Here is a 27,098-nt window from a genome sequence, read left to right on the forward strand (position 1 = left end):
CTTTATAGTGTTTATAGCACTAAATAATTGTAATGCCGTTGTGTTTCATACTCTTTACTTTATTGCTTATGCACCATATGGTATTGATGTGTATTATATTGCATATAACTCAATACAATAAACATAGTATTACAAAACAGAATTGCTGGATTTTTATTATAGGTAGGTTACCTACTGTGATGAAAATAATATAAAATTATAGGGAAATTATTATTCCCTTTCTTCCTAGTTTTTATTCAAGAAATAACCCATGGTAAATTAGGTGCAATTCCACAAAATTTTATAGAAGCATAGATCTTGGTATAAAACAGTAAATAAGCTCTGCTAGAATTTTATGGGTTTTACACTTGTCTTTTAAAATTAGTTTATATTTGTAATGCTTTGCCTCAGAGGTTACTTGAAGATCACTCCTGAGTGTTATTGCACATTCTTAATTGTTTCTGAAGGTAATGGATGCCAAGAATCTCACTTTGCAGAACAGAACCATTTATTCTTTCTGTTATTTACACTTACGCAGATTTTTTTTTTTTGTTAACCGTGACACCCCAATTCCTGTCCATCAAAGACTAAATACTTAGCTAAGAGAGTAAATTAAGAGACTAAATAAATTTTCTATCATTCTGATATGATCCTAATCTTAGTGACATGAGCTGTCCTCTGCAGAAATATACTGCATGGCTCATTTTGTTGACTTAATTCCAGAATGGGACCTGAGAGCCAAAAGGAACAACTGAAATTGCATTTTTTAAGCTATCCTTCCTCTCTCAGCTGTTCATATTGTGAACTCCACGGAGAAGGGAAGGAAGGCATTCCTTTCCCAAAGGAATTGCAAATTCCTTAAAAACCTTACACAAGGATGAAGCTTGACTGTAGCATTGTGGTTAAATACTGGTGCAGGAGTGTTGGTACTTTTATTAAGTCCAGTTACTGTTTAATATAAAATGGATGATCAGTCCTGATAGTATAGACAGTCCCACACCTCACTCCTACCCACGTGTCTCTGCAGAGCCAAGCTCACACTTGTTGGCTTTCCCTTCCTCTTTGGCGAATCCCGACCTCCTTCACAAATCTTCAGCAGAAGAGGAAAGCCCTGCTCAGCCTACTTCTCAGCCACTAAAAAAGTTTCCTAGGACCAGGTTTGTTTTGAATTCACAGTTTCTAGACCTGAGCTAAATAGTGTCAGTGGGCACTGTAGGACTGAAGTGTAAAGAGCTGTGCAGGCATTTGGGGTCTTCAGAGCCAAACAGGAGGCTGCACCCTAATTTTCAGTTTCAGATTCTGAATCTGATCCTGAAGGTTTTCAATTTTTCACATGTGCCTCTTTTTCTAGGTCAATGACTATTCTTAAATCAATTTCTGTTATACAGGGTAACATTATAAGGATAGAATATAGAAGATGTTTGTATCTTTAAATAAGCATAATGCTCTTTTACAAATTTTCACTTATTTTGTATAAATTTAAGACTTTTTATCAGACAGATGTTACAGCAAATTAAAACCTGCATGTGGTACAGAAGGAAGTGAAAGGCAATCAGGATCAAATATATTAGGAACTGATTACATTTGGTGTATGTTTAGAAGTTTTATCTGAAAGAGGCAGCCTGTAGAAAAATTTCTGTCAGCCTTTCATATCATCTGTCTAAGATGATTTGTGTTTTATTTAATGTTAGTTGAACCTGTTAACTCCCAAAACTACATATTGTTTGTATCAGAGCACCAAAGCCTTGCTTTATAATATGTTATACAGATTCATTTGTCCTGAATAATTTTTCCAGTATGAATAACATAGACTTTGTCTTAACACTGTTACGATTTTACAGCAGTACAAGACCAGTGGAGCTACTTCACCTGCATCATCCTCCTCTTCAGTTTTATGCGAGTGTAGCACAGCTATCAGAAAGAAATCACATCTATCTACCTTAGTATTAGTGTCCTAGTCATTCTTGGTACTATAAAAGAATGTAGTGCAGGCCCCATGAAAAGAGTGCCCAAGCCAGGCTCAGGCTCCCTGCAATCATTTCTATTCATCCTGCTGCAACTGTGCCCCCCTGGAATTTTAAACAGGGACACTCCAGAGCCTCGTTGGGAACAAGTGAAGCTGTTCAAGTGATGATTATTCTGGCAGAGCCTGAGCAAATTAGTTAATAATTAGGTGTGAAATTAATGTACACCTTCTGTTTTCCTTAGTAAATTTCCCATGTTGTTAATTTGCTTCTGCACCACCAAGGGACAAAGTACATTTAAAGAACATACATGGCAATGAGCTGAAAGTGTCCCCAGGTAAACCTTGTTGCATTTGTTATCTAAATTTTAGTATTGTATAGAGCTTTGTTTGAACTCTTTAAAATGTCTCACTCCTTAAGTCCTAACTGTAGTGCCTGTTTGAGCAAGATTTAATTGCTGATGAGAAAAATAAAATATTGCTTTGTCTTTATGTTATATTATGCTAGATAGATATATAGTATATTATTTCATTATTCCTTATCCCATATGTTTGCATTTCAAATGTGATATTTGAGGGTGTTTGTATAGAATGTACTAGCTAAAAATTGTGTGACATGATGTTAGACCTGCAGTGTGGTTCCTATTGTAGCAATGTGTTATTGGAGGGGTTTTATGTATTTCTGTATGTTAAGCAGGATGTTTTACTCAGAGGGAGTGTTTTGTGATTCTTTACTATGAGAAACACATAAATGAAGTTAAATAGACCTGAAAGCCTCTGTGGGAGTTTGTAAATGCAGACTGCACCAAAATACAGAATGAATATCGTCAACGTTTCAGTGAAATTACAGCTTTACTGTCACCCACAATGTAGAGTGTGGGAAGATCTCTTAGAAATCTGAGGTGATGCAAGATAAAGTTTGAATCTCTGCTCCTCTTAAAAGGTGAGGTTAGAGACATTTTGCTCTAACAGGCCATTTTTGGACCCTTCACTCTATTTAAGTCTAGCTATGCCAAATCATTGTCTCACTGCTTATCCTGTTAACTTAGACTGTGACTTTTGCTTTCTGTAGTCTGCCTGACTTTTTTGACCACTCCAGTTTACTGGATAGGGATGAAAATATCTGTAGCACAAGGGAAAACATGTAAGCGTGGAAGCTTCTATAGGAGTAGGTAGAAGCAAATGTCTTAAGAATTTTAAGAAGCACACATTGCTGTAGCACACATGGCAGATAGGAATATGAAAGGTTCTTTCCCTTTTTCTAGAACAGAAGAGAATGGGAAGTCCTTCTTTCATAAGCAGAAGGATGCCCACAGACCTCTTCCTAGTCTTATCTCATCCTGAATGAACCTGACCTGGTACAGGAGATCAGCAAGTCTTTAAGAGATTGTTTTGTTGCCTGTTCTGAATTTTGTGCTGTTCAGTTGTCTCACTTTAGTTGGAGCTAAGAGTACCATTTTGGTCAACTGGGAACATCACAAGATGACATGACTTTTGACAAACTCTAGCAGTCTTTGAAGTAGATCGTGTATAATGTAGGTAATTTCCCAAACTGTTCTTAATGCATATGCTAAGCAAACAATCGGAACAAAATTGAGGTAACCCATCAAGTTCAGATTAGCCTTCTTGCAAGAATGTTAACAGAGGGAATTTTTGTGATGTCTAAGGCTCTTTATTGTAGTGGTATACCAAAAGGTAGCACTTTCCTTTCTTTGGATGCTATTTACCATCAAAAAATCTAGGAATAATCTGAAGGGTAAATAGTTAAGCTACTTGTAAATGGTGGTAGGAATATATGCCAACATTGCAGTTTACAAAGGATAGTATTTGCATATAAATCCAAAGAACAGTTTACATAAAAATTTTTAAAAGGCCGATTCATCAAAAATCAATTACAAAATGCATTAGGATTAAATAGAATCTAAATGTTATGGCTGGACTTAAGTGGCTTGATTATACTCCTAAATATCTGGCATTGAGTTTCCATAGTCCTAATAAACTGAATTTCTATTTCTTCCAAAAATTGTTTCTACTGTTTATCCCATTTGAATAAATATTAGTGCTTGGACTGGCTGGCAGGGGGAGAGAGGCAAAACTCTTCCACTGAAGTCACTACTGGTGAAAGTTCTGAGAAGCATCTGCCTTCTGGACCATGACACATGCCTGGGTGAGGAACTGTGTCTTCAGCAATAGCTAAAGCTGGTCTGCTCACCATCTCCCAGGAAGAAAAATTTTAAGGTTCTCTTAGTGCAGTCTTATGTTAAAATATTTTTAATGAAAGATTATGGATTTCATCAGTTTTTCTGATGTGGGTGTTCTGGTTTCTCCTCATCTCTTCTCATAATCTTGTTCTAAGGCCACCCATTCTTCTTCATGCATGCTCGTGGAATATCCTGAGTAATAGAGGACCATTGTTACCTTGCCAATAGCTCTTCATCTTTTTGGATTATGTGTCTTTCACTTTAACCACAAAGTGTTTTTCTGAGCTAAAACCTTCTCTTCAGTGTTAACTTATGAATGAAAGAAACTGTATTTTATAGGTCTGTGATTTACATTCTTTCTTTTTCTCATAACTGGTGTACTTACCGCTTCTTGCCACCAAAGCAAAAGCTTTCCTCTTTGTCTCCTTTGCTTTTTTGCTTTCAGTTTTGCTTGAATTTGCACTAGGAATAGGAAAGTGGGAGAGGTACTTGTGAATCCTTGCAGCTCTAATCAGAGCTCCATGAAGGGGCTGCCAACAGTGTTATTCACTTCTCTCTGCTGTCCCAGGTTCTTCTTCCTCCCTCTTCCTTGACCCAGCTTCCTTTGGTCATCTCTCTTCCTTTCCCTATCAGTTTCTCCATGAGGTACATAGCCCAGAGTTGCTATTCTCCTTTATGCCTCCACCATTCTCCTGCCTGTCCTCCTCCCTTACTGTTGTTATTTTTTTCTTTCCACTTGTTAGGCATAGAAAGGTCAGGACCTTGTCCTCTGGGCTTTCTTGAAATTTGGATGCTAGCCATAAGTTCATTTTACTGTGGAAGAATGTCAGAGTCTATTTAAGTCAGTGGAAAGACTCCAATAATTTCAGGGAGGTTTCGGTACTGGCCATGAGACCATGGCTGTTTTGGTCAGAATTTCTTTCTGTAGCAGCCTTATCCAGGAATCCAGGGAATGCCATGGCTCACCCTCATTCTCCAAAACACTTGCTCACTGTTATAGTCAGTGGTAACTATAGCAGCAGTGAGAAACTCTTTCTTGACCTGTTTCTTGAGCTATTGGAAGTATTACTTTTTCAATGATTGCCATATTATGAATTTTTCTCCCTTTCCACAAAAATCCCCTTTTTTTAAATTAAAAAGTGGCCAACTGATTCATACAATCCATCTGCACTTTTACAATGATGCCTCATGTACCAAATCTTCCTGTGGTATGCAATTTCCTTAGTTTTTAATAAAGAAAACCAGAAAATGCTTATTCTTAATTTTTACTGATACTTACCCAATTGTTTCCAGTTTTACTTTCTCCATATCATATGGAGGTTAACATTTTTAAAGAAGTATCTGTGTCTGGTTACATTGCCCTTCAGTCAACCCCGTGCTAAGTTTGAGGTATTCAACAATTTTAATTATATCTAATAATTAGTCCCAACATTCCGACCATTTCTGTAACTCTTCACTGAACTTCTTAATTTTTTATTTAAATTTATTAAATTTATTAAATTCAATGTTTTTCTACTCCTTGAAAGTAGTTTAAAAATTCTCGACCTATTAGCCAAATAGTCCTATTCAAAGTTCAATATTTGACTGGTAAATTTGTGTAACAAGGTGGGCATGATGTATTAATATTTTTTTAATGAGCTATTGAAGAAATTACTTCACTTATCTTGGAACTCCTAATTTTCTTCTTGGCACATAATATATGTGCCATAATATGCACACCTGAGTATTCATGAGTTCTTGGCTTAAGTTACACAAGATTTTTCCTTTGTAATTTTTTTTTTTTTGACAATTACTTCTGACCTCAAGATGCAATTTTTCCAGCCTTTAAGACAAAATCAGAATATTCTCTGGAGTCCTTTATTCTTTTCTGATAATTAGAATTTTGTGTGTTTTTAAATCCTTGGGGTTTATATGCTGGATCTGTGCTTTAACGTTATGTCAATGAAGATAGTATGAAATCTGCGCAAGTTGATCCACAAATTACGTTTTGTTGGTTGATATTTATAATCCTTTCCTTTCATTTTACTGTGATTTCTCAGCTGCAGAATTCTTTTTCTAATTTCTTATCCCTGCCAACTTAGATGTTCAAAGTAATTTAGTTTATTTTTAAAAAATCAGCATGATCCTTCATCATGGAGAAAAAGAGATCACTGCAACATTGATAATTTTGCTATTTTAGACAGTCAAAGAATGGTAGTATGAGGCAGATAAACCATTTGTTCAGCGTTGTCTATGAATTGGAGCCATAGACAACAGAAGACAATTGCTCATGTCGAAACCAAATCCTCAAATAATTTATCATATCTAATTTAGAATCCAAGAGAATTGTAAAGAGGATGAGACAAAGGAGATAATAAAACATTTTGGAGAGATCTCTGATGTTATCTTGTTCAGGCAAGCAAATGGTAAATTGTCCCATCTGCTTCTAAATTTCAGGCTTGGATGGAATTCCTGAATTGAAAGAAAAAACCCAAAAACCCCAACAAGCCCCCCCCCAACAAAACAAAAAACAACCAAACAAAAAAACCCCAGCAAAAGTAGACTGATTAAAAATGCACGTGCAAATACTAGCAAAAAGTAGTAGATTGGGTCATAGAATAATAGACTAGCCTAAGTTGGAAAAGATAGGAAGTTCATCTGCATAAAACTTTTGTGTGAAAGGGAGCCCTAGTGACATTATCTAGCACCCTGTCCACCTACAATGATGGAGACTATCAAATAACTGGGAGATTGTTCCAATTCACTGTGAAAAAATAATTTCTTATATGAAGATGAAACCTGTCCTTATGGAGCTTGAGCCCATTGTCCCTCATCCTCTCCATGTGGGTGTGGTCACTTGCAAAGTGACCTTCTGTCTGCTTTGTAACTGCCCTTTAAATACTAGAAAATTGTGATGAGGTCACCCTTGAGTCTTCTCATGATAGAAAAGGCCGAATTCCTTCAGTTTTCCTTGTAAGTCAGGTTCTTCAGCAATTGAATCATCTTTGTGGCTCTCCTTTGGACTCTCTCTAGTCTTTCGAACATCTTTTTTTGAATCAAGGAGTTGAAAACTGGACACAGTTTTTGAACCACATCCTCATGTTTGTTGGCTAATACCACTGCAGATAACCTTCAGAGATGTAATTAAGAGTTACACTCCTTTTACTATCTTGAAACTCAGCTATATCTTGGCTTTTATATGCTTTGCATTAATAGTACTTTTGCAACTTTTTCTACAAGACTCTTTACACACACACACACATATATATATATATATATGGTTTGCAGGAGGATTTTGAGAAGGAGGAGTACTTACAGTTTATGAAATATTTCTTCTTTGTCCTGTTAAATTCTGGTAAGCCTCTGCTGAGATGTAAATGCCCTGATACTGCCATTTTCCTTCTTTAACACATGGACCACAAGGGAAGACTGTGATAGCAAGCTGAAATATTCACAGACCATGAAACTTTGGCTGGGCTGATTCAGAAGCCAATGCAGAAGACTGTTATTCTTTCTAATGGAATCAATATGCAATGCCAAAATACACAGTTAAGACTGGAATTAGCTCTATTTCCAAATCTGCTGCAGTACCCCCAAAATTTGTGTGTTTCCCTGAAGTATGATATAGAGAGCAAGGGGGGGGAGAAGAAAATCTGAGTTCTTGTTAATTGTCTCCCAGACAGACCAGGCAATTGCAGTCCCCATTTCATCATGTTAAACTACATGGCTATGGAGAAGGGAAAGAAGGAAATAAAGTTATGGCAAAACTATTTTGGGCAGTGACACAACGTAGAAGTATCTCAGAACTTAGCAACTAGATATGTGTTACAGATCCTTCCCTTTCACTATTGCCAGGAGCCTCAGTCATTCACTAGGGCTGCAGTGCCCAGGTGCTGTCTAAACACAGAAAGGGCAGTCCCTGTCAGTTTACAATCACAGAATAAAAATAATAGGAGAACGCAAGAAGCAATATGCTAAAAAAATATGTATTTTCTGAGTCAGAATTTGGAAATGTCAAATGAACTTTTCTTTCAATACCAGCTTTCAGACATCTTAGTAGGCACTTATATACTGGGATTGGGCATATACCCCAAACACAGGTTTTAATACACATAGTAATGTATTTTCTAACCTTTTCAAACCATAACTCATGTTTCTTTAACAACAGAAAGTTAAAAGTATGCAAATAAACGTATCATTCTAATAATAAATGAAAATAAAGGCACTGTTTTATACTGAATTCAAATGAATTAATTATGGTCATCACTTGTGTCCTGGGGTGATGTTATGAAGCCGCTTTATTCCTTAACCATCCCCTCAATGCCCAAGGACGCTGTTTCTTTAGGATGGACCCAGGGGCAGGGCCGGGGCCACGGGCCCGAGGGGGCGGCTGAACGGCTCAGCCCAAGGGGGCTCTGGGGGGCTCGGCAGGGCTCGGAGGGAGTGTGCTGGGAGTGCTGTGCTGCTTTGTGGGTTTCCTTTGTGTTCCAGCTAGCTGGGAAAAGGTTCTGTTGGTTTTTTCTTGCTCTTCTTTTCCCTTTCCTTGCCCTTGCCTCACTGCCTCCCTTCCCTCCTCACTGGTCCATGGGATGGCCCCAGTGGGCCCACAGGGTAGCCCTGGCTGGTCCGAGCCCACATGTCTGTTCCCTCTCCGGGAATTTGTTGTATTTTGAGGGGTTTTTTTTGTTCTACCCTGTTTTGTTTGGTGTTAATAAATAGCTTGTTTTTTTCCACTTTCACTTGCTGTGACCCACTTGTCACATTGATGGAGGAAAAGGGGAGGCCCTTTTCCCTTCAGAGGAGACACTCACTCCAGAGTGTTTCCTCCTGAAGTTTTGTCTCCAAAACCGAGACATAAATTTGTCTTCTGGATAAAAATACTTCCCTCACCTATGTTCATAGATTTCAGCTTTGATGGGATTTTAAAAACCAAGCCTTAAATTCTGCTGTTAAGCAATGGACAAAAGATCTTAGGAAAGAAGTAGAATTTAATGAATTGGACTCTTGAAGATATCAACTTTAAATGAAGTTCACTAAATGTATCCACTCTGAAGATTTCAAATCCATCTAGAAGTAGAGAAGGAAATGCAAAACCATCTATTTTACATGGAATTTGGAATGATTTCTACCAGTTAGAGTAGTCTCCAGAACGCTGATCCCAGGGAAAACCATGGAGCAAGTCCTCTTGAAGGACATTTTGGGGCAGGTGAAGAAGGAAGTGATTGGCAAGAGACAGCATGGATTTTCCAGGTAGTGATCAATCATACCTTACCAAGCTGACAGCAGTGAATGCTGTTTACCTTGACTTTAGCAAGGCTTCCAACAGAGTCCCCTACAAAATTCTTGGAACTAAGTTGAGTCATTACGCTGTGAATGGGTGGACAGATAGTTGGTTAAAAAGCAGTTGGATGGTTGGGCTCAAAGGACAGAGAGTAATTAGAGGATTGTGTTTACCTGGTGGCAGTGGAAGGCCACCAGTGTCTCTGACCTGGGACCTGTTGTTTGACATCACAGGAGCACCCCAGCCTGACCTCAGCACTGAGCCTTCTGTAGCAGGGCTGCAGCAAGGACCTCCCGAGCATTATTATCATATAGCCGTTGTGTAAATGTCAGTGTCTGCATTCTGTAAAGGATATGTTTAGAAATTATACTTTTTTTCCTTTTAAAAGACTGTTCTAATAAAGTAAGTAAATTTTTAAATTGCTTACAGTCTTACAGTAGGCACCAGGCATGACTGAGCTCTCTTGAGGCTGAACAATATGTTACTTACACCTAAACATTTAATCTGGTGTAGAATCTAAAGAGTTCTTAAAAATGAGGATTTGATTTTAAAGGTCAGAGAAAAAGAAAACAAAACCAAAGTAGTAGGAATAGATCTATTTACTAATAAAAGAGACTTACTAAGTGGCAACCCTACTTCCTAGGATTTGAACTTATTTGCCAGAATGAGCTCTGAATCAGAAAAAATCATTGTGAAGCCAGCTGAACACAAAAAGCCAAATTCAGCACTCAGATGTATTCACACAGCTATCATTTACTGGAACAGGATTGGCTCAGAACATGGAAGTGAATAAGCCTTTGCCAAGCAAAGAAAAACTTAGACAAATTTCAGAAACCACATCATAGGAACATTTCCCCATTGTGCCTGTGGTTGTGGTCTGGTGGTCTGCTGAAGTGAGGGAGAAGGGAAAAGCATGAAATCGGACCGGAAAATGTGTCTGCAGGCACCAAGCAGCAAGAGGGCTGCAGCATAGTGGCAAGGTGCCTCACTGACTGTAACTCCTTCTTAAAAAGCTGAAACTGCATTTTTAAAAAGTTTATTAATTCTTTACAGTCATTTGAAGAATTATGGATGGATGTGCTTTGTAAAAGTGATACTCTGCTTGTTGAATCATAGATATGTTCCTCCTGATCAGGCATTTTGCTTTACTGTACTGTTTTTCCCTCTCCGCATGTGTGACAATTGATAACTTGTGTTACAGGAAGTAATCAATAGACCTGTTTTCATTACATTACTGAAGGTTGCTTTAAATGGTTTTATTAACAGTAAGGAAAATGAAACTAACTTAACATGAAAATATAACTTTCTGTGTGATCAATTAAAAGTTATTTAAAACATTTTGAAGATTATTGAACTGAATTAGGCTGTATAAATTTGGAAAGGCCAAAAAACCACAAAGTCTAAATTTGCTTAGATCTTCAGGACAAAATACTAAATCTAAAACAGTTATTTATCTAATGAATGTTTGATTCAGGTTTTGGGGGGACAGTGGAGAATAATTTTGAGAGAAATTCTTATTCTGTAGAATTACTAAATTACTACTAGACAAGCCGGAGTTAATTTCATTCACATTCCTGCCTTTTTTTTTCCTAGGCTGCAAAAGATTTTTCTGGTATTTACAGTGGGATCAGATAGTTGTAAAAGCTTCTCTTAGTAGTGCTCCTGAGCAGACTTACAGATAGCACTTAACAAGTGTAATGGACCTGAGGAGATGGTGCTGCAGTGTAAGCCATTTCAGTACAATCAACAGTGAATTCCTTTCCTTGCTACTTTTTCAGTGGGGAAAAGCCCAGGGTCAGCAATGTGAGTTTTAAACTGTGGAACTTCATTATTTACTCATAGGATAAATGAAGCCATTCACAATCTAAATCCTCTCTGCTCTGTAGATGCAAGGTTTCTGCAATAGGAAGCTGGTCCCAGGAAACCAGAACAGGATCCCTGCCTACCCAGCAGGGGCTGGAATGTTTGTCCTTTGGTATCGAGCTCTGCCTAACAAAGTGCACAGTACAGCGAACATCATACAGTCTGCATGCCAATGCCTGTGGCCACTGATCTGGCTACAAATAGAAGTCATTGGACCCACACTAATTATTCATGCACCAAGTAGGAGATTACCAGCAAGAGCAACAGCAGTTCTATCTAGTAATATAATGATGTGATGGTGGCAGAAATACTTAAGAAGAAATAGGTGTTTCCATTACTTTAGGCTTTTGCTTCAGCCCAGCACCATAGTGCCTCATATTCTGAGCCCCACTGAACATTCAGCTTGTGTCTGACTCCTACAAAGAACAGAAACCCACAGCTCACTGAAGAAAGCAAGCAGGCAGCTGTACAGGGCCCAGTGAGCCATATGAACCTCTGACAGCTCAGATAGACCGAACATTTGAGCTGGCCATAAAGTTCCCACTTTTCCACCAACGAGGACAGTGTTTGGCCAGTGCTGCATACTTGTTAAACACTGGCTGTACACTTTGCTATGTGTGCTGTGTCTGTATAGGTAATTAAATGAAAAGTCACAGCATCCTCTCTTTCTCCTTTGTCTACTGATGATACATTTCTGTCCCATGTTACAGCTTCCATTGTAATGATACAAAAAAAAATTAGAAGCATGAAAAATTGATGGGGCTGTGTGTTTGCTTTAAAAACCTGGCATATTCAGATATGCTATGTTTAATAAAATGCGATGTGAAAAAACTCTTTTTCTTTTCTAATTAAAAAAAACTGTACAGATACTGTAGTTACGGTTTGGTCTGCTCCAACACAGATCCTTGATGGTCTTTTGTACACTTCCCTCATTTTTGCATTGTGCTTCTAGCTAAGATTTCCTTTAAATTCTGAGTTTTTGGCATTGTTTAGTGCTACTGTAACACTTGAGGAACACTCAGCCCTTGCTGAACCCTGAGCATGTCTTTGGAGGGCAGAGAGAACAAAAAATGAATTATAGCTACACAGTGATTTCTCAATGCATTTTAATACAAGACTGGATACAAAGAAAACAGAATCTATGGCTTGAGTGGCAGGAAAGAAGCGGTTGCATCAAGGATAAAGGAAAGGCAGGGAGGCTAGATATGTGCTTGAATTGAGAGGTTATTTCTGCCACATGGATTTTGCAGTGGTTGCTGGAGGCTTGAAACAAAACACCACCTGAATTTGGTTATTTAAAGTGATAGTGGCAGCTCCTTTAATGCAACAAAACACACTGTGTTTCTTGTGTAAATTTTGATCACTGTGTAAGTGACTTGACTAACTTCAGTGAGGTAGCATATGGAAGAAAGTTCCACTAGGAGGAGAAAGAGAAGAGCCATTCAGAGCTCCCTCCGAGTGGTTATTCAGAGTGACACACTGTGAGAATGTTAAAAGGTGGAGATGTAGGTTTTCAGAAAAGATAGTTGATTTTTGGGGTGTCTTAAGTATTTTTCAGAAAACTTTGGTGGGACATGCTTTTTAGGAAACGCTGTGTATTCATGCCCCACGCAGCTCCTTTGTGTCTCCTTTGCACACATCACTCGACTGCCAGACCCTGCTGAAAATCTCAGGCTACCTTCTTGCATCAGTTCTAGATGATGAGAGAAGACTCCCAAAACTAATTAAGAGAGCCACTTTAGCATCACAAGAATCCTCTGTGAATAAAATATTCCAACTTCTGTTTGTGTACCCTTCCTCTCCAGCTAATGCATCTGTCTGTGTGTGCCAGTTTATCCTGTAGTGCTTGTCCATAACAGCAGGAAATTGAAATTTGAAATTCCTATTTAAGAAAGCTGAATAAAGAGTTTGCATTCTTCCAGTTCAACTACTTTTGAAAATAAACCCAGGAAATTGAAATTTGAAATTCCTATATAAGAAAGCTGAATAAAGAGTTCGCATTCTTCCAGTTCAACTACTTTTGAAAATAAACTCTCAGTATAAGGATGCCAGAAAGCACAGTAAAACCTGCAGCCTCTTGCAGACTCAGAGCAGATACTCTGGCTGGAGTAAGAGCTAGGAATTTTGGCAGAGAGAGAAGGACCAACATGAAAGACCAGGAGAAAAAGAGAAAAAGGGTTGGGGAAACTACAGTGAAAGAGGTAAGCTGAAGACAGAGTCACAATGAAATTAAAGTTGGCATTAGAAATATATAATGACATTATTTTCCCAGTAGTGCAAAGCTGTGAGCCTGCTGATGGAATAAACTCAGTGCTTAATGCCATCTGCTCTTGCTGATGGAAACAGTGTCTTGCTGGATGCAGAGGGTGGAACATTCCTGAACATGTTAATGCTATAAGCTCTTCATAGATTAGCATGGTCTGTTGCAGAAATGCTTGAACTAGAGAAGGAAACAACTCATCACAGCAACTTTACAAGAGTCCTTGATGGTCTGCTGCAGATCTACTGCACGCAAGTGAGCAACTGACACAGCAGTGCTCTGAGAACACTGAAAAATCTTATCTGCAAGCGTAGATCCTGTTTGTGCCTGCAGGCAACATACTCGATTTACAGCCAAAGCTGAAAGCCCTTTGAAAGTTGGCCCTTAAGGTCATACCCTCTCTCCTAAAGTCTGTCAAGGAATTTTCCCCTACAAAATATTCCAGGAGAGTTTTGTAGTGCATGCTTGCCTTGTCTTGTTCTCTTTTTGATATGGCAGAAACAGCAACCTTTGTGAGAGTTCATATAATCAGATTTGCATTTTGTTTAGCCAGACTCACTGCTGCTATTTTGAAAATAACTCTCAATATAGTTTTATACTCCAATTCATTATCACAGTGTTTGGTCATCTTTCAGCTAAAAAACAACAGCAAAGAAGTTCCTGCAGGAATTCAGAATCCTTGGCATTCTCTTTTCTTTGGCATTTTTCTTTTCTGTGTGATTTTTAACTTTTGAGATTCTTTTGATTTGGTTTACTGATTTTTTTTCTTCAGATTCCTGCAATACAAGTTGGGGGTGGCATGGATTAATATTTATTAGTACAAAGCAGTGTGGTTCTCAGATGAAACAAGGAATCTTTTCTGTTTAAGGTTTTGCTGTATTTCCTGAAAAAAGTGAGGTTAAAATACTTTCTAATTTTTTTTTTCTTTCACCATTACTAGATTCCTTCAGTGAGGAATGCTTTGTCTCCATACTCTCACAAACTTTTTCCTGTGCTTTTCAGCTTGGGACTGGTATAAATCAGCTTTCTCCATAGTAGACATTTTACCCTATAAATTTTTGCATACACGTAGCATCTCTCTTCAAAAGTGTCACACTGTTAGTATTGATTTTTTTCAATTTAATATTTTCCCATGACTTTCTCAACCTTCAAAGTTCTTTAATTTACCTATTTTAACTCCGAAAACTCACTGATTTGCATTCTTCTTTTATTTTTATTAAGTATCCTACTGGGTAAATCTGAAGTCATTTAGAACTGTAAATCGCAAACCTGATAAAGGCAAAACAATTCGTTTACAGTATTTGCATTAACAAAAATTGTTCAGTGGGACTGGATTATAAACCATCTAGTTTATACAATAGTGAAGTCAGTTCTTTTAGATTATTCCAAGGGCCTAAGAATAACAAACAAGGCAAAAACTAATTCTTTAACTGAGTGGCTGCTAGCTAAAAGAATAAACAAAACAAAATCAGAAAGGATTTAGTAGCATGGTGGTAAATGGATAGAAGGCATGTAGGCAATCCAAAATTTTTTGATTTCTCTCCCTGTTTTTGCTTATTTTACACCACTGAGTTAGTCCATTGAAATTCATGCTCCATTTATAATATTCTAAATGATCGGTGAATCTGGCTAAAATGACATTCAAAATCTTTGTAAGTACCAATCACGTAAACGGGAGCCCAGAGGAAACACAAACTGAATTGCCTAGGGTGAGGACCATGTTAAGAAATGGAGTCATAGACTCCATGTTAAAGTTCTCTTCTGCCAGGCCTCCTTTGGAATGTAACTGCTTACCTCTTTTCCCTGACAGACTGCAAGTGACAGAAGTGCTCCACTGTTCAGGGCCTCTTGCAGCAACTGCCAGCGTTTGCTTCAGCTCTGTCTACATATGGGTCATTAATTTCCACATCATCAGTGTTGAGAATGAAAGTACAATTGATTAAAACATTCCATTTAGTGAACTCAAAGGAATCTCATAAAGTTGCTTCCATCCCTGTCTGGGCCCTCAGCAGTGGTGTGTAGGCAGATGTTGATCTGTTGGCATGTGAAACACCCTGCTGTGCAGAACTGGGCAGTGCAAAACCATCGTACTTGGTGTTTGTGAGTTTTCATTGGCAATGAGGACTGTAATGTATCCTGCAGATGTAGGGAACATGAGCTGGACCAATGTAAAAATAACAATGGGAAAATGATCCATCTGTTAACAAAATCCAATTCTTATCGTAAAGCAATTCTCAGGAAAATTCCTGGGTTAAGTGAGGCCTTCTTTTGCTATATTACAATACATTATTGTGGGTAATTGTTTTGAAAGCTTTTGTGGGACAATAAGCATCAAACTCAGTTATCTAAATGGCATTTAGTCTGAGATATTCTTGGGCACACTGTGTCGTATCCAGATGTTGCAGAACAGTGTAGGCATCGTGTTTGTCCTGTGTCACATCTGCCAGACACATGCGAGTGTCTGAAATGCCCTAAGGCATCCCAAATGGCAGTAGGTGTCTGTTTTAGTCTGCTGCATCAATCCTGTTGTGTTACTTTCAGGTGAGCTCAAACTGAAGCTGGATTTAAGCCAACTAACTTAGGAACTAACTTCAGTTGAACTGAAAGGAAAGTCTTGTCAAAGGGCTGAGCATCTCCTATATTTCTATTCTATCTTTCTCATAGTCTCATGAATATCCTAAGTGCACCAAATGGCCCTAGTCACCTGTAAATATAGGCAGTCTCACCATGTGCAATTCATGCAATTAAATTTTATCCTTAACATCTACTTAATTTCTGTTTAGGCTCCTACATCCTGTGCATGAAACCATGCCTGTCACTGAAGTCTACCGTGTTAGTTCAGTCTATTTGCTTTTCACCAATACACTCGTCCCTCTTAACTCTGAGGCACTTAACGCGGAATTTAATTATGGTGTGGGATCAGAGTGGTGAACACAGAAATTAAACAAATGAAAATGAAAGACAATCAATTTCTACTCTTTATTTTTTAAATAAAATACAGTGGTTTATGATTTCTGATGGGAGAATCAATTTAGCCTTGGCAGTGTTTTATTTTAACGAATAAAACCCCTGCTGTCATACAAGCTTTTTCCTCCAAGTTACATCTCTGTTAGAATCTGCTATTCTTATCAATTTTGAATTTTCCCAGGTAAACTCAAATTAGAACCCATAGTTTTTGTTTTCCAGGAATAAAAAAAAAAAAACAAAAAACTAGTTTCCTATATTAGGAAAATACTTCTTCATAAGTGACAGGAAAAAGAGGTGTGGATGTTTGGCATATTAGCATCTGACTGCAGTAATATTTTAAAATATAAATGCACAAGGTAGAAATGTGATACTTGTCAGGTTCCTACTACAAAAGCATATTTCAAAGCTGCACAGTTCAAGTCACCTTGAAGAATTCTTTACCCAGCCCCAGGAAGAGCTCCAGTTCAGTGCCCATCAAAAGGGTGTGAGTTTCATAGCGGGAACACAGAACTTAGTTCCAAGACTCTCAAAGACAAATGGAGTAAGAGCTTTAGAATTTGTCAATAGGAACAATTTTATAATATTGTAGTGAAAAATTAGGAACTGATTTCATTCCGTGTTTTACTGAGGTAAATTTGATTGTTACTATGGACCAGTGAGCCACTCGTGCTTGATAATTGGGCACCATACTGCTTTGGTCAAGGTCCCTGAGCTGTGTCAAGGATGGTCCACAAGAGGTATTCCATAAGAATAAATCCATGCCCTGCAGCTGCCAGAAGAGGTAGGATCAGCATGAAGAATTAGTGGTGGCTGGAAGGGTCAGACGAGCAGATGGATATCTCTGATATGAAATCATAGTGCTTTGTGGCACGTGTGCTTGGTGGCACACCCCTTCAGTGCAGCTCCCCCTTACTAAAATTCCTGGTGTCCAGATAGAAATTTATACTCTTGATGATAGAAAATTACCATATAAACAAAGAAACTATTTGTAAAGAAATATTATCTTATCCCTCAGTTTTTCTCACCTTTTTGCTCCTAATTCATTCTCCGTAACAAAGATTGCCAGCCTTTCTCAGCAAAGCAGTCTCTTGTCTTGAAGTCATCCCACTGAAACTCTATAGGAGTTCCTGGGCAGAAAGATGTTATTCATTTCACTAAAATAATTTAGAAGATGAGGGGTGCTTGTGGAGCAGTCTGCATCTCCCAACAATCATTGAGACAGCAGCATATGCGGCAATTTGACTGTGACATTAAAACTGTGCACCCTGGGCTCTCAGGCAGGTGACATTGCTAGACTGATATTGCCCAGCTTCTGACAATTTTCCAGCTTGTGCAGCTGTTGAGAACATATGGGCCTTAATGTTTCTGTGCTTAGTGAGTCTTCCTCTTGCTTTCTCTTACATAAACACACACAGACCACAGCCTGCCTCTACTGAGCACACTGAATATTAAAATAGCAGATTTGTTTTCAGAACAAGAAAGTAATGGATTCAACTCTTAATTATTGAATAGCTGTGTTGTCTTCTAACAAATCTGAAACTACTGCCAGTTCCATGATCTACTACTTTGATACTGGCAAAGATCTTATTTGTGAGTGCATTCAGCTGCATACATATGAGAGTCTGAAAACCCAGAGCTAAAGCACAACTTGCTTCTTCCTGATTATATTGAACATTTTACAGATATGAAAACATTGCATTTTAGTTGACGACCAGAATTTAGCTAGAAACATACGTGCTGCAAATTTCAGTGCTAATTAAACAGAATTTTTACAGCAAGAGAAAGTAATATATCCTATTCTTACAAATATGGGTTCAGTCCAATCTGTCTTTTTAATTGCACTGCAACAGATTATTAAATTATTCAAATAAATAATAGAAAAAAACTTCAACTAAAAGCCTGCTGAAGGGGAAAGTGCCTTGTATAAAAATGGCTTCATATTATTTTGTTCTGCATTCTGATAAATACGTAGCCATCAACATCCTTGCTTCAGTATGACAGAATTGTTCACAATAATAGGTAGCTATTTGGGTCTCAATATGAATACATATTTAAAATGTTGATAAAATTGCCATCATATTTTTAAATGGACAGACCATGATAAACTAAATTACCCTGCAGCATTATTTAATAATTCAGCAAATTTAAATCTTGATAATTTTAGTAATTAAACTCCAAAATGAAGCACATGCATAAACCAGTTATTTCCTCATGCCCCAATTCAAGATAGAAAGAAAATTCAAGTCTTTTGGCAAATTATGCTTTGGATGGAAGAACAATATGTAACAGATATTGAATGCTAGTCCTTCAATAGCCAAGCTATTTTGAGATCCACCTGAGAGGTGTTTATGTTGACAACTGGAGGAAAAGTTGGGGGTAAGGCAACCAGATCCTAGAATCACATAGAGAATAACTGCTAGGAAAAACCCTGTCTCTACACTAATGGGGGTTTTGATCTCTGAAAGTGAAAAAAAAAAAATTTTGAACTCGTGGTACTAAGATATGGGAATAAGATATGAACCTCTTGATTGTTTTGGCAAATCACGCTAGTGCACTCACCTGTGCAAAAGCTCAGCCTTGGAAGCAATTACTGCTTAACAATATGGAGCACAGGAAGGGCTAACCTACAGAAGAAATTAGATCAGGGATAACTGGAAGACTTGAGGACCTTCAGCTTTGGGAGAAAGCATTGAGACCTGCAGACTGGAATATCATTCCATATTTAGTTATGTGGTTATCTTATTCTCCTTTCACCTTGAAATAAAAGTTTGCACCTTCTTACAAGATGTCAATTGTTTTTCTAACTGGGATTTTTAAGGCAGGCTATCCATCCCAGATACAGTAGATACCATGTGTACCACAGAAATTTTACATTTAAAAAAGCTGAATCTGTCTTTTAATACAACCTCTTTCATAGCCAGGTCTTTCTTCGATACATTGCCAGGGGTGGTATGTGTCAAATATAACCCTGGTTTACAAAAAGAGAATAGTTTCGAAAAAAGGCAACCAAATGAGCTAGAATAAGAACTAGCAAAACTTTAATGGTGCAGCATTGCATATGTGCACTCCACAACTTTGTACAAAATCCATAATGGAGGTACACTTCTTACTGAGTATATCCAAACATTAAATCTCACATAAATGAGACTTTTAGAAATTATCTTTCAAAGTAAGCCCTTACAACTGAGATAATTCCCATTTCCTACATTTATCGATTGTTTGCTCCACCCTGTGCTGTGATTTAAAGTCTAAGTTATTTCAGTACTAAATCTGATTTTGAGAACTTTGTTAATGCAGGAAAGTTCTTAAAACTGAGCAGGGCACACTGCTTATTATGAAAGCAAATATAAAACAAGGTAAAAAGACAAACACCCAAACTGAAAAGGCAAATTGAAAATCTATGTCAGTGTAATGATCACGGTAAAACAAATGTCTCAATGAGGTTGTTTCAAGAACAAATCAGATTACATATATAAAGCATAACCCATATTGAAACATTAATCATATCACTATCTCTTTTGTACCACTAATATTTTGTACAGACCCATGTGCATTTTTCTTCCGTAAAAAACCCTTACACTTGTGAAGGATGCACCACTGTTAAGAGCAACTCCATGTTGAGAGTTCCTTCCAGCTACTGCAAATTATCAAATATATCTTCTAAAGAGAGTTTACTAGAAATGTCTGTAGCAAGATTGAATAAGTTTGTGCATACCCATCACGCAGTGCATGGCTTTCAATAAGGAGTTTTCATTTCTATGTGATATGTTTCTTTTTCAGATTGTTTCATCTTCTTTGATTTGAGGTTTAAAAATCACCCACGCCTGTGGCGATATCTCTTTGTACTGTTCACTTCATTGAGATTGATCTTCACAGCCTTCAAAGAGGACACAAGAAGTGGACATCTTTGATTTTCCTATATGTCAGCTCTCCCCAATACAATGAAGGAGAAGACCCCAGTTGTTGAAATGCAAAATCAGAAGATTTAGAGCTGGAAATAGCTTTCATTATGTCCTATCATTTATGGTTTTGCTGTGTCAGAACTGTTGTCTTTTGAGGGTTTGTGTCCCAGTTAGTTATAAACAACTCAGGCCATACAAAGACTGAGAACGAAAGGAAGTTTCCATTCCCTGGCAGTTGGAAAATATTTTCCTTCATTCAAGAGCATCTTTCTACCTTTTATTTTCATTTTTTGTATTTTCTCACCTTCCCTGCACCAAACCAAATAATCAGGCAAACAAGAGAATCACAAACTTTACCATTATCCTTCATTTCTATTTGTATTACTGGCTTGGAGTTTAGATTGCACTGTTCTGTCTACTATCTCCTGCTGTAGTTTACATTTCCTTCAGGACAGTCATACAGGATAAGTCTTATTATCAGTGATTTTTGCTGAAAGTCAAATATTAGAAACAAATTAATATGGGTATGTACATGTCTTTTTTTTAGGGGTGAACAAGCGGAGTACACATGTTCTGGAAGGTCCTTTGTGGGTTTAAGAAGTCAATCAATATAGCAACCACAATTGTAGTGTACAAATAACTCATGTTGGAAATAAGAGTTAGAATTACATGTTACAGGAGCATTCCCGAGACATTCCTAAAATACATTAATGTAAATATTTAAATGGATAGTTTTGAGCAATGGATACTTTTGTAATTATCAAACTGTGCCTGGAAATACCATGTAAATATGGCAAATGTCTAAATTAATTAGATATTCTGTTTACTATGGTTATAATTTACTATTGCATGACTTCTACAACAACTTAAGATTAATGGAAGTCTTAATTTTTTTGGTGGAATTCTTGACTTTTTGTTAATTTATTTACCCCAACATTAACTTGTATCTACAGTACAAGTGGAGGGCCTCCTGTGCTTTGATTATCCTATAAAGAGCAGTAAGAAAGCATTTGAACTCCTGCTGCTTACATTTCCCAGTGACTCCACATATTACCCAAGGTTATTTACCTTGCAGAGCTTGTTTTGGTTTTTTCTCCCAAGCACATACAGTGACTTTCTAGAAGTGAGTGATAACAACAACATCAGCATCAGATGGGAACATGTCCTCAGGTATCATTACTAGTTGACACTTTTTTCTATTAACTTACTGTAAAGCAATTTCAATGCTTCTAGAGATAATTAGATCTCAAGCGATCTAGGTACTCTTTTTGTTTCTGCAGGTAAACATAATCTCCAGAGAAAAGCACTAAGGATTGACATACAGTCTCTGAAATTGAAATTGTTGTTAAAACAATTGCTCTAACGTATTTTCCAGAAGGAATTGACCAAATCAATTACAAGTAATCACTCACTTCATGTGCAGCTCACTGACACTTTTAATGAAAACTGTCTGTGTTGTAGGTTTATTGACAAAAGCATGCAACATATTGTTCCCAGAAGAACCAGAACATTTTAATAGAGTAATATGAATGTCAGAAAAGAACAAAGAAGACAATTAATGACAATTAATTAGTTGTACTAATAGACCTTGAAAACCCTGGGGTACTACTCAAATCACTACACCATGTAAATTGTAAGTGTGTCCTGGGGTGCATCAGGCACAGCAACACCAGCTAGGCAAGGGAGGGGTTCTCCCACTCTGCTCTGCACTGGGATGGCCTCACCTCAAGTGCTGGGGGCAGTTTTGGGTGCCACAATACAAAAAAGAGATTAAACCATTAGAGAGCATCCTTGAGGGGAAGCCATATGAAGAGTGGCTGAGGTCACTTGGTCTGTTCAGCCTGGAGAAAAGGAGACTGAGGGGAGACCTCATTGCAGTTACAACTTCCTCGTGAGGGGAAGAGGAAGGGCAGGCACTGATCTCTTCTCTGTGGTAACCAGTGGCAGGACCGAAAAGAATGGATTTGAGTTGTGTCAGGGGAGGTTTAGGTTGGATATCAGGAAAAGGTTCTTCACCCAGAGGGTGGTTGGGCACTGGAACAGGCTCCCCAGGGAAGTGGTCACAACACCAAGCCTCACAGAGCTCAAGAAGTGTTTGGACAATGCTCTCTGGCACATGGTGTGACTCTTGGGATTGGTGCTGTTCAGGGTTGGGAGTTGGACTTGATGATCCTTGAGGGTCCTTTCCAACTCATCTTATTTTGTGATTTATGACATGCAGAAGTCCTGGTACACGAGTTAAAAACAAGGACTAACTTTGTGAGATGCACTGTATTTGTTGAAAGCTGGTTGATTTTGTAGATGATCCAAGCTGATAGATAGCGAAGCAAGCATTCCATCAACTTTTCTTTTACTGGAAAAACAGAATGAAAGAAAATATTGTTGATCAGTTTGTCAAAGTCTGAAAATGTTACGACAAGTTTATATTATAGACCATGATATAAAAGACTTTGAAATGTATTTCAAGAATCATTACTTTCAGATGGAAACCCTTCAGAACTCAGTAGTTTCTAATTCTCAGATATTTATTCCTGAACTAAGAGAAGAATGGCTATAGTGAACAGACTCCTGATATCTGAGTGAAACTTTTTTTAACATTTACTCAATCCGTGCATTCCTGAACTGAACAAACAAAAAAAAAAGTGTATTCTTTAATATATATTTTTTAAAGTGTATACATCAGGATACGTATAGTGTGCTGAAGGTATCAGGAATCATTGAACAGAAAGGCTGCGGAGTGCCTTTCTGATAAGGAAGCGGCATCCCATGGAGGGGAATCACTGCTGCCACCGGTCTACAGCCTTCCTTTGGCCTCTAACCTGCCTCGCTCCCGCCCATCCTTGATCCAGCCCCCCCACTGCCCCCTGTCCCCGATCCAGCCCCGCTCCAGCGGCGCGGACGGGCCGGAGGTCTCCCCTGTCTCGCACCGCCCCCTGGCGGGACCCGCGGGAAACGCGGACGTTTCCTGCCTGGCCCCGGGTCCCCCGGCCAAACTTCTGCCTCCTTCTTGTTCGAAATCTTAGTTTCGCATAAAATAAAAATTTCCATCTTTAAATTATTTAGTATCATAATATAGACATCAATAAAACTTTTTAATATTCAAAAAAATCTTTATTTTGGTCGTTTCATTGTGGTTTCATGTATTTTTTTTCCTAAGTATAGAGCTTCTTTTGTATTTAGATGTAGGGCAAATCTGAATAGGGACAATACAAAAATTCATATGTTATGTCCTTCAATGTCTTCGAGGTTAATGTGCTGTGTTGGCAGATTATACTTCTTTCTAGACACCAAAACTTCAAACCCTGGTTAGGATTGGGATGTCAAAACAGTCCTTCGGGCTTTTTGCCCAGCAGCAGTTATTCTTCTTGGCACAATGCGAAAATTGTGTCTAATATCTCTCTGCAACCTTGGTCTGCAGAGCTACTTAGAAATATGAGCTTGTCGTAAAGCCAGTAATTAACAGGGACAGAAAGAAAGGTTATGCCTCAGCATAACATTTGGAATTAAGTCAAAGATTTTTTGTTTAAAGACACACAATGTTTCTGGTGCTGAATTATGTTTTAGGTCTTTCTGTCCTGCTGTAATAGCCTGGAAGCTCCAAGTCAGCAACTGCCATGTCTGGAGGCACCTCATTTTCTGAGAAGTCATTAATTGCTTCCTGCTGTGACTGCTGAGGGGCATGCTTGTCTTGAGGGCATGAAGCTGCTTGGTGCCTCAGTCTGTGTAAGGAAAACATCTTTCTAAGCTGAAACAGGAATTTGAATAGGTTGTGTTTGTGGTGATCATCCGTGTGGCCACACTGATCAGTCCTGTGGTGTAAGGATCCCTTTTATGGATTTGATCCGCAAAGATCCTCGCTATGCTTCTTTCCTGAATATCTTTAGTCTCTTCAAGCGGAAAAAAAAGTCAATGATGCTATCATTTTTGTTCATACTTTTGTTGCTTTTGTTTTCATCCCTGACTTGAATACAATCAATCATAGTTTTATGGGAATAAACCTTCCTTGTGACAATTTATAGGACAAAAGAAGCTATATTCTTTTCCCAGCTCTCAGGAGTTTACAAAGGAGCCAAAAGACATTTCACACATTTTTAAGTGTGTATTATTGCCTTAATATGTTTCCCTAGATTTCATGAGTATTCAGAATAATTGCATGCAATACATACTCAATTCTCAGTTGCCTGTCTTATAATAAATCTGCACATATCTACACCAGCAGAGCAAAACACTTATTTTAAAACTCACGATGTGTTGTTACAGCAGAGACCAGTGGTAGAACTGAGCTGTTTTGTGGCGGTATATATAGCACCAGGGGTCCTGACACATGCACTTCTCAGATGCAGTCTGTGGGTCAAGCAGATTGCATATCAAGGACTTTTTCACACTGAGACTTCTACATTTCCATTTCAAAGGCTGGTAGAGACCCTATTTGTTCTTGATGTAGAATTCCTTCTTGAAATCAAATGATATTGAGGGCAGGGAACAAAAGTTGAATAAGTAACGAAGAGCTACTTATGTCCCATGGAAAAGCAAAAAAAAAAATGTGCAAGTGCTTCAGTATCACTTGACTCTACATGAATTCATGAAAGGATCTGTGTTTTATATAGTCATTCATGAAGTAATCCAAAGAGATTTTACTTCTGTTTTAGCTTTTAACTTGTAGTTTATAGTATGTGTGTCCCTGTCCTGTACCAAAGATTAGCCCTCATTTTCTGGCTTAGTTGGCTGATCAGCAGGATCTTCCTTTATCAGTAAACATTTTCAGCAGTATCTTCTACAGATATCAGCTTAACTGGCTTCATACCCATGACTGCTTTCCAGGTTTAAGAAAAATAATTTACTCAGAGGAGTATAAACAGTGAATAAAGAGGTTCATCCAAATAAAGAAGTTAATCCAAAATGTAATAGTCACTCACAATTTCCATAGAATAGTGTGCAGTGGGTGGCCAAAGGGGTTCCCAGACTCATGTACATTTTATCTACTTGTGCTGTGATCATCTGAAATTGACAGAAATAAATGTACTTTCTTTAACACTATGTTATGGATACTTATCCCATCTTTAGGGTTATTTTTGAAAAAGATGTTAAGAAAAAAAAGTATTTTTTCTCAATTATTTCTCAGGTTGTTGAACTTTTCAATTTTTTTTCATATAATCATAGAATGGTTTGGGTTGGGAGGGACCATAAAAATCATCTAGTTCCAACCCCATAGAATTATTAAGGTTGGAAGAGACCTTTATTGAGTCCAACCATAAATCCAGCACTGGCAAGTCCACTGCTAAACCATAGCCCTAGGTGCCATATTTTTGCAAAATAATGCAGCTTTCTAAACAGGAATAAAGGATGCATCAGTTTTTCTTCAGTTGTTCTCAGTTTTTATAGTTAGAGCAGTGCCTTTGAAAGCTAAAGATAATTGTTTTGAACTTTACAGTCTCAGCAAGGCTTGCAAGCAAGTTTACCACTTTGGGACCAAGTGTTCTGATCACTAAATAATTATCAAAAATCTCAGCAGCAGCAGCAGAAGCAGAATCACAAGTAGCCTCATCCAGGAAAACAGGATGATGTGAGGAACTCCACATGGCAGCTCATCCTGGGCTGCTTCAGATAATATGGGGCGAAATGGGGCCTCTCTGGGGAGGGCAGTGGGACCACCTCCAGTATTTTGGGGTTTCTAGCCAGAGCAAGGATGGGAATGGGCTCTGGGCAGCACAGTGTGGGGTGGCTGTGGAGCGTATTGAGCACCACAGGTGCTTCCTGAGCTCTGCAGGAATCTGTGCTTTTCCAGAGTTTGGTAATCACTGAAGAAAGGCAGCTGGACCAGCAATTGTGTGCCTCAGTTCTCCATGTCTGTACTAGGACCTAAATTCTGTATTCATTCTCATCCTCACTGCTAACACTAAGTCACCGTTAAAATGGATTTATATAAGGACAATTTTTTTTCATAGGAAATAACACCTTACAGGCATTGTCTGCCAACTTTCACTTAGATTTTAGACATAATAATTTGCCAGATATAACCTTGGTTGTGAAAATACTTATTTAATTCTTACATTCCATCTTCTAAAAATATCCTGTACATATGGAAAAGTCTGAGATTATTAGTACCCATTTGGGGTTTTATTGTGATCAAGTGTGCAAGAACTATGCTTTTGGATTATACACCAGTGTTAGTTTTTAGGGCAGGTATTTGAGAGTTGTTTATTTTGAATGCAGCCTCAGAAAGTTGTAAAGCTGCTGGGTTTTACAATTCAAATTTGACATGTAAAAGATCACCCTTAGTTTAATGCTCAGTACATTACAACTCATTTTTCTCACATTATTGAACATGCTTTTAGCATGCTTTTGATACGATGTATTTGTATTAAAATTTTATAGCTGAAAGCTATTGTTATCTATTATGTGATGTTTTCCCTTATGCACCTATGTTCATGTTTGCTGAACAGTGCTGGCAATAACTAATGAGCAGTTCCCAGCCTAAATTGTAGAGTCAGGGATTCTTATGTTCTTTATGCATCATTTGTATGTGTCATTAAATTACTGATACACTGCGTAACCTGACTACATTTCTTTTTTTCAGTTCAGTTAATCTAAAAATTTATGGGAAATTAAATAAATGAATGTACACACATTTAAATTCAAAGCAGATTTCTGGACTTGATGTTTTTTACTGCCTAAGAAAATGACTCATGGATTATACTAGAAG

The sequence above is a fragment of the Corvus brachyrhynchos genome, unplaced genomic scaffold (assembly GCF_000691975.1).
Source record: "Corvus brachyrhynchos isolate BGI_N302 unplaced genomic scaffold, ASM69197v1 scaffold14, whole genome shotgun sequence".
Lineage (NCBI taxonomy): Eukaryota > Metazoa > Chordata > Aves > Passeriformes > Corvidae > Corvus > Corvus brachyrhynchos.